Source organism: Equus przewalskii, chromosome 6 (genome assembly GCF_037783145.1).
Source record: "Equus przewalskii isolate Varuska chromosome 6, EquPr2, whole genome shotgun sequence".
Classification (NCBI taxonomy): Eukaryota; Metazoa; Chordata; class Mammalia; order Perissodactyla; family Equidae; genus Equus; species Equus przewalskii.
This window is the reverse complement of record NC_091836.1, coordinates 30,344,938-30,353,438: the sequence shown is the minus strand read 5'-3', so window position 1 is coordinate 30,353,438 and position 8,501 is coordinate 30,344,938. Positions and strand designations below refer to the sequence as shown.

Here is an 8,501-nt window from a genome sequence, read left to right as displayed (position 1 = left end):
CTCTCATATCTGAGTGTACTGTGAGTAGATTTCCACCCTCATATGCCACACAGAGGAGGAATAGGAGATAGAGGGAGGGAATTTTACAGGTTGTAGCACAAACAAAGGCAGAGGCAAGAAAGTTTGAGATATGTTTGGAGGATAGTGTGCAATCCAATTTGACTGAAATGTTGGTTATGTGTGGGGCAATAATATGGCGAACATGGGTCCAGAAAGTTGGGGCTAAATTCTCGAGGGCTTTGCACACTGGAGTGAGAAATTTTTAGATAGATCAATGAGAGCTGAGCATCATCAAGAGATTTAGGAGAGAGGGATGCTATTATGGGACAACTCCTCATCTATTAGGTTGAATAATTCAATTTTTTTTGAACTACAAAAATAGTGTCCTTATATGGTTCCACCTAACATTTAAGGCAACTATCTTGAGGTCCTGTAACATTATGACTGATTTTCACTTGTTGACTCAGAATCCACCAGCAGGACCCTCCTCATGGGCAAGTTTTCATTAAACTAATTCTTTAATTATTTGTCCTACCATTTACTAATCCTCTTAGTTATCTTTCTATAGATACATATTTCTTACTTTTTTTTTTCTCTACGAGATATCATTGAAAGTCATTGTCAAATGCTTTGATAAAATCTATTTTAGTGCAGTAACCCTGTCAGTGAAGGGAACAAGGTTAATCTGACATGACGTGCTCTTGGTGAACCAGTTCTGTTTCTTCGTGATCATCATTTCCTCCTGTCGGTATTTCTAAACCGCCCTGTAAATATCCATTCTTTGAACTTGCCCAGGTATAACATCAAGCTAGCCTGACTATTTTCAGAATCCCTTGTCTCTGAGTTTTTGAAAATTCTCCCACTTTCTACAACAGAAGTACTTTACCACATATTAAAAAAAATATATTACTGAGCCTCAAAACTTTTCAGAGATTATGGTCCTATAGTATGAACTTTGAGAAGAAGTGCTATCATTTTCAGATATCCAGTTTCAAGAGGAGAGATGGACTATTTATTTTTAAGTCAGGAATTGATAATTTGCCGTGAATATGTTTACAATAATAAGAGAAAGAGGCACAAAGTGATAATACATATAGAATTTCTCCTAACGAATTGCATTCTAATTAAATTTTGGAACTGTATTATCCTGTGTGCTTTTAATAATTACAAACTCTCTGGATAAGGATATGTTTTTTAAATGGATTATTACTGTTTCTCCTGACTCTTGGTACTGCATTTTAGTTATTTGTGCAAAAACAATTACAGGACTGGGTGCTTTAAAGTGAATGGGAATTTGTCCTCAGTTCTGTATTGAAGATCTTTTTTACTGTCTTGTGGGTGAAAGTAGGCTGGTGGTGCACGCTAAATTTCAAGGTTAGGAGTTATGGTTGGAAAACCAACCCTAATAGAAGTTCAGGAATTCTAAGGCTCAATTGTATACATTTACAGCTGTGAGTTATGGAGCAATAAGACCTAAACCATCAAGATGGGGAAAAGGGAGTACGTTGCATAGGAGTAAACAGATATAATTGGATAGTAACTCCTTCCAGTGAGTGGGGCTTAGTGCAAACAGCCCAGGCTTGGACTCAGAAGCCCTGGGTTTGAGTTCTACCTCTTTTACTTACCGGCTGTCTGTCCTTGCACAAATTGTGAGGTCCCTGTGTGCCACAGGTCTTCACCTATAAAATTCAGACACAGATTGCTCCCAGGTGGGTGATTATTAACACTAGCTGGAATAATGTATTTTAAAGCATTTATAAATATCAGAACACCGTAGAATAAAAGGAAGCTTTAGTCTTATTTTTAAGGTAACATGTTTGAAAAAGTGTCAACTAGCAACCCTTCTGGGCTTCATTTTTGAGGTGCCCAGGATACCTAAATTCAAAGGGCTGAACCTAAATAGAGTTAGGAAGTTAAATCTGTTCCAAAAAGTCACACTGTCTCACAAAGTCCTGTCAGTGCTACTGTTGCAAAGCACTGTGTGTCATAGTAGCCTTTTCTAGAAATGCATGCAGTTTCTCACGGTTTTCTCTTTTCTTCTAGAGCAGTGGTTCTGAAAGAGTGGTCCCCGGACCAACGGCATCAGCATCACCAGGCTGCCTGTTGGAAATGCACGTTCTTGGACCCAGACTAACCATTTTAGAAACGTCAAGAATTTCTTTCTATGTTTTAACAAGCCCTCCAGGTCACCTGCTGCACACTAAAATTAGAGAATAATCGTTCTAGAGAAATCCTAAATTACGTGACAGGGGTTCTTAAACAAATGCCATCTTTAATGATTTCAATTAAAAATTAATGTATAGATTAACTACTAAATGCCAAGTACTTTCTATTATTATATTTATATTTAGTTTTCTGACATGTGAATTATCATCTCATTTTATAGATGAAGAAATTAAAGTTCAGAAAAGTGAGCAGTTCGGAATCCAGGGCTCTGTCCACTAGCCTGAGGTTTGTAAAATACAAAGAACATCCAATTATCAAGTGTGATTTAAAAATAACATGTTTATCGTTGTTGCTGTTTTCATTTGAAGCAAAATGTATGCACTGTTACAAGTTTTGAAGTCTGTCACTGTTATTGGGGTTGGTTGAGGGTTTTTTTCCCTTGACTGCATAATAAGCCGACTGGCACATTTAATTAACAAAACCTGTCCTGTGAAATGTGCAAATACAATTAAACACAAGTTGACAAGTCAATGCACTTGAATAATGGAGAGATGAATGGAACCTTGTATATGAATAAATCTATAGTGTCTGATACACATCAGCATTTTCCAAACCGCTTCTATAAAGCCTTGCTATGGAAATTGTGGTCTGTGGGCCAGCTGCATTGGAATCAACTGGGAAATTGCAGGAAAAGAAGACTCTCAGGCCCCATCTCAGACCTACTGAATCAAAATCTACATTTTAAGAATAAATCCAGTGATTCATATGCGTATTAAAGTTTGAGAAGCCCTGCTCTAAATAGCAGTTTCCTGAGAGAGAATAACAGGTTTTCTGTAGGTCAAGGGTGCCATGTCAAACAAGCTTGAGAGTCCCTGCATTTAACAGGTGGATTTAAACAAGTCAGATAGGTATCCCACCCTGCATTGTAAAGCTCTGGTAGGACGATGTAGTAGGAAGCGTGTTTCTCAAATTTAAGGTCACTTTCAGGCCTAAGACTCTCTATGGTTCTCTAACCTATAAGATAAGTATCCCCAGAAACAAGTCTACCTTTCCAGTTCCTCCTCCATCTTTTGTTTGTCTTGATAGATATAATTTTATTACGTAGTTATTCCATCAAGGCACTGGATAAAGCACTGAACAGAGATTATTCCATTTATCTTACAAAGGAGTTGTCAATACTGCTGTTTTACAGGTATGTAAATGAAGGCACAGAGATGTTAATTAGCAGGCCCAAGATCACACAGATCATAACTGACAGGGCTGGGCTTCAAATCCAGGCAACCTAGAGCTGTAGAGTCTTTTGTCTTAACCGCTATTCCATGTGCCTGTTCAGATTTGCGTGACTCCAAAGCCTGGGGAGTATTATAAATTACGTATTTAATTTAAGGGGGTATTTAGTACAAAGTCTTTTGGTGCAAAGACCTCTGTCCCCCAGCCATCCAGTTCCCCTTTCTGGAAACAAATAATGTTATCAGTCTCTTGTGTATTGTTCCACAAACATTTTAGAAAATGTCTATGTGTGTGTTTTTATATATTTCCTCTTCTCATCTTTTCTAGACACGTGGTAGAAGACCATACACATATGTTTTTCACCATGAGTGTGTGTTTAATTAACAATCTATCTTGAAGCACATTCTATATCAATACACAAAGGGCTTCCTCATTGTTCTTTGATTGATGCTTAATATTCTATCAGATGAACAAATAACCACTTCTCTATTGCTGGACTGGTTGGTTGCAATATTTTGCTATTTTAAACACTAATATAATATATAACCTTATATTTCCATCACTTTGCATGTTCAAAACTAAGTATGTAGAATAAATCATGTTTTTCAGGAGTGTTTTAAAGTTTTCATTGTCACAATTCTTGCTTCTTGGGTATTAGAGTTATGCTCCTAAATATTTTAGCTTTCTATTGCTACTCTTTCAGTATAACTTCTAATGTTTGTACTTTTGAGTGCTATTCTGACCAATTTCTGCTCATGATGCACTTCTGACACTGAATATGCGGGTTTTTTCCACATGGACTGCCAATTCTCTAACTCTTCAGACACAATTGAGTGTTCAATGATTGAAATCGATTCTGATACTAACTACCCAGAGTAATGTAGACCCATAGGTTGAGGGCTCAGTGCCACAAGGGTGCACCCACTTCAGATACCAGCCGAAGTCCCAGGTCTCCCCTACTTCTGACTGGCTGGCTATAAATTGGGGGTTCCCCATAACTCCCTCCTCAGGTTCAATAATTGGCTGGAATGGCTCACAGAACTCAGGGAAAAGAGTTTACTTCCTATTATCAGTTTATTATAAAAGGTATTATAAAGGCTAGGTACAAAGGGCAAGACAAAGATGAAGAGGTACATAGGGCAAGGTATGGGATGGCAGGTGCAGAGCTTTCCTGCCATCTTTGGAAGCATCACCTTCCCAGCATTTTGATGCACTCGCCAAGCTGAAAGCTCTCCGAATCCCCTCAGTTAGGGTTTTATGGAGGTTCCATTACATGGGCATGATTGCTTAAGTTATTGGCCATTGGTGATTAATTCAATCTCCATCCCCTGTCCCTCTCTTCAGGTTTGGGGGTGGGGCTAAAAGTTCCAACCCTCTAATCCCAGGGTTAGTTTCTCTGGCAACCAGCCCTCATCCTGAAGCTACCTAAGGGCCACTGAGTCACCTCATTAGCATAAATTTAGGTATGGTTGAAAGGGGCTTATTATGAACAATAAAGGATTCTCGCCTCACCCCTATCACTCAGACAATTACAAGCTCTTGTGTCAGGAACCCAGACAAAGACCAAATACATATTTGTTATTGTATTGCAATATTACAGCTATTGATTTCTATATCCCAATTATGCGCCCATCCATCTTTCTGAATTTGCTTATTGTTTGTTACAGTTTTTAAGTTGATTCTTTTGGGTTTTACAGATTTATATCATACTATCTGCATAAAATAATAATTTATCTCCTCCTTTCTAATATTTATTCATCTTACTTTCTTTTTCTGAATAAGCGTTTGCCAGACACTAAAACAGGAGTCAGTAAATGGCAGCCATTGGCCACATCCAGCCTGCCACCTGTGTTTGTAAGTAAAGTTTTACGCTCACACCCACACCCATTCACTACATACTGTCTATGGCTTTTTCACTACAGCTGAGTAGTTTCAATAGTGACAACATGGCCTGCAAAGCCTTAAATATCTACTATCCAGCCCTTTACAGAAGTTTCCCTATCTCTATGCTAGAATAATGTCAAATCACAATTAATAGTAGGCATCCTTATTTAGTTTCCGACTTTAATGGGAATGCTTCTGGTGTCTCCTCATTTAGGAATGATGCCATGGTGGTTTTTAAAATGTATTTGTACATTTCTGCCCCTCTCCCATAGAGATGGGTCTTGTCTCCTCTCCTTGAACTTGGATAGTCCTTTATGGCTGCCTCAAGGAACATAGTACAGCAAACTGACTCTGGTTTTCCCAGCGAGGTTAGAAAAAGGCTGAGCTGCTCTCTCTGTCCTGGAACACTCACTTTGGGCACCTTCAGCTGCCACTTACAAAATCTAGCTCCCCTGAGGTCTCTACCTGGAGGTCTCACACAGAGAGAGAGAAATGCCTGAGGCGCCCCGCCTGCTTCCATCTTGGCAGCCTGAGCAGCAGACATTGCAGAGAAGCAGCCTTGGAGAAGGCCCAGTCCCGGACGTGTCTGCCCGCCTCCCTGAGAGACCCTGGAAAGAGCTGCCTGACTGAGCCCTGGCAACCCCCAGATTTGGACAAAAATAAATAATTGTTATTGTTTTAAAGTCACTGCTTTTGAGTGGTTTGTTACACAGCAATAGATAACTGAAACACCGACTTTTTAATAAAGTTAGGTGCACTTTTATCATGTTAAGGAAGAAGCAACCTATTCCTAATGAGTTTTTGACATCGAAAATGGATATTATGTTTTAACTAATGGCTTTTCAGTGCTATGAAGATGGATCATTTTTCTTCTTAGAGATACCATAATGATAAATTATATTAGTAGATTCCTAATGTTAGCCTATCGTTGCATTCCTGGAATAAAAGCCACTTGGTCATAATTTTATATGCAGCTGAGCTGCGTTTGATAAAATTTTGTTAAGGATTATTTGCATTGATATTCATAAGTGAAATTGTACTGTGGTCTTCTTATTTTTGTGCTGTTTTTCTTGGGTTTTAATTTCAGCAGGGGTAGACTTAAGTTTTGAGAGGCCTGAAGCTTATACAATTTGGGAGGCACTCTGAGAAAAAGACTAGAAAGTTAAGAACTTAAATTTGGGGCCAGGGCTTTAGAAGGAGCCCTTGCTAGCGAGGGATTCTGAAATTTAAGTTTCTTTAGCTTCATTTATGTCTGTCACCAGGTGTCAGTATTATTCTTACTTTATAAAAAATTTTGGAAGCATGTTTTATTCTGCTTTGGGTTGTAGTAATGTAAATCACATAGTGTTTCATTTTGGTGAGGAAGATTGACCCTGAGCTAACATCTGTTGCCAATCTTTCTCTCTCTCTTTTTTTTCCTCCCCAAAGCCCCAGTACATAGTTGTATATCGTAGTTGTAAGTCATTCTAGTTCTTCTATGTGGGATGCCATCACAGTATGGCTTGATGAGTGGTGTGTAGGTCTGTGTTCAGGATCTGAACCAGTGAACCCTGGGCTGTGAAGCAGAGCATGCGAACTTAACCACTTGCCACGGGGCTGGCCCCTAAATCACATTTTAAATAACAGAAAGAAGACAAAATCAATTAATACCATCACTGTACAGAACAATTTTCATTTTTATGTCCTATTATAGTCCTTGTTGTTACAGAGGCATTCTTTTTACATAGTTCATTCATTCATTCATCAACCATTTACTGAATGCTTACTGTGTTAAAGACGTTATACCAGGGCCCATGGACAGTGGTAAAAGATAGAATGCCTACCTCACAAGGCAGAGGCAGTGACACCAACATGCAAACATTTACAATTCAGTGGGACGAGTGCTGTCTTCCAGGAAAGTGGAAGGCACCATGGAGGTACATAGGAATTCACCTAACTCAGACTGGGGAGGAGTTGAAGGGGGGAAGGAGCATTTAAAGAAGGCTCTCCAGAGGGGCCGGCATCTAAGTTAGATCAAGGTGAAGAAGCACTTCCTTATTTTGCTTTTTCCAGTGAGCTAAAATTCATAGTGAGCTCTGATGACACTTTAGCGATACTAAAAAGTCCTTCCAGGAGACTTGGTTGGTTAGCTGGTAGGAGACCTAAGAAATGTCTAGCTGGGGCATGAGCTGGGTTCAGAGGCAGGTGGAGAGACATTGGGTCCACTCAATGTCCTGGACAAGCTGAGAAGCCCGGCAACCAAGCCCCAAGGCAGAGCCAGAAACGTGGAGAGGTCTGAGGGTGAGGATGTGGGGTGTTCAGCCAGGTCTGGAGGCCAGGTATTTCCCCTGCAGGTCTGCTCCTTCTTCTACAATTTTAAGGGCTCGTGTTTCGTGTCAGACAAAAGTTTCAGTAGGGATGGGAATGGGGAACAATTTCACCTAGCCAAAGTCCTCAGTTGGGAGGGGATATCTTGGGGTTGTCTGATGGAGGCTGTGTAGGGTCTCCACTGAATATCTGTTTCCTAAGGCTTCTCTGGGGTTCCTGAGGACCTAATGTTGGCTCCTCCTGATTGCTTTCCTGTCCTTGGATTCCGTCATCCCCACCACTCCACACACGGAGGCAGTGCTGGCCAGCTTGGTTGGAAGCTGTGATACAAAGCAGAGGATTTTGAGTAAGAAGCCCTACAAAGCCACTTAGATGGGACTCAGTTCTTCATGTGCAATATTGCACACAATTACAGGGTGATTGTGAGGATAAAGCAAGAGTATATTAGTGAAAGTGTCTTACACATTCAAAAATACTACATAAATAGCCCCTATTCTTAGAGGTTAGAGATTCTTTGTCTTAGAGATTAGAGAAGTGAGACTTGATGGCTTAGAAATGTTCTGAGAGTGACACCAAGCTTACAGAGATGCATTGGGCTCCACCAATTGGCATCAGTGAAGGAGCTCTAGGTTTTACCTTTAGCTAGGCTGGAAAACCTTGTTGGGAACGGACTACAACACAGAGGTGTAGAGGTGGAAGCAATTCTCACCATGCCTTGGACAAAGCACATACTTTGTATTCTAGCAGATATTTCTGGTGAGACTCCAATGGGATGGCTTCTTCTCAACTGCGTTCAGAAAAGCAGTTTCTAGGAAGAGAATGGAACCAGATAATGATGTGGGAATAGATGGGCTAATGCTGAGGCAGGGATAGTCATCTACCTGGCCAGATAAATGTCCAATGACTCTCTTGGA

General features: G+C 40.1%; 1 long non-coding RNA gene across 1 annotated transcript; it reads left to right on the top strand.

Annotated features, from left to right (window-relative positions):
- Positions 1-950: 950 nt before the first annotated feature.
- Positions 951-5,963, top strand: LOC103549823 (uncharacterized). Its single transcript, XR_544623.2, has 3 exons — positions 951-2,451; positions 5,179-5,250; positions 5,809-5,963. It is a non-coding gene; the product is annotated as an uncharacterized lncRNA (long non-coding RNA).
- Positions 5,964-8,501: the final 2,538 nt, after the last annotated feature.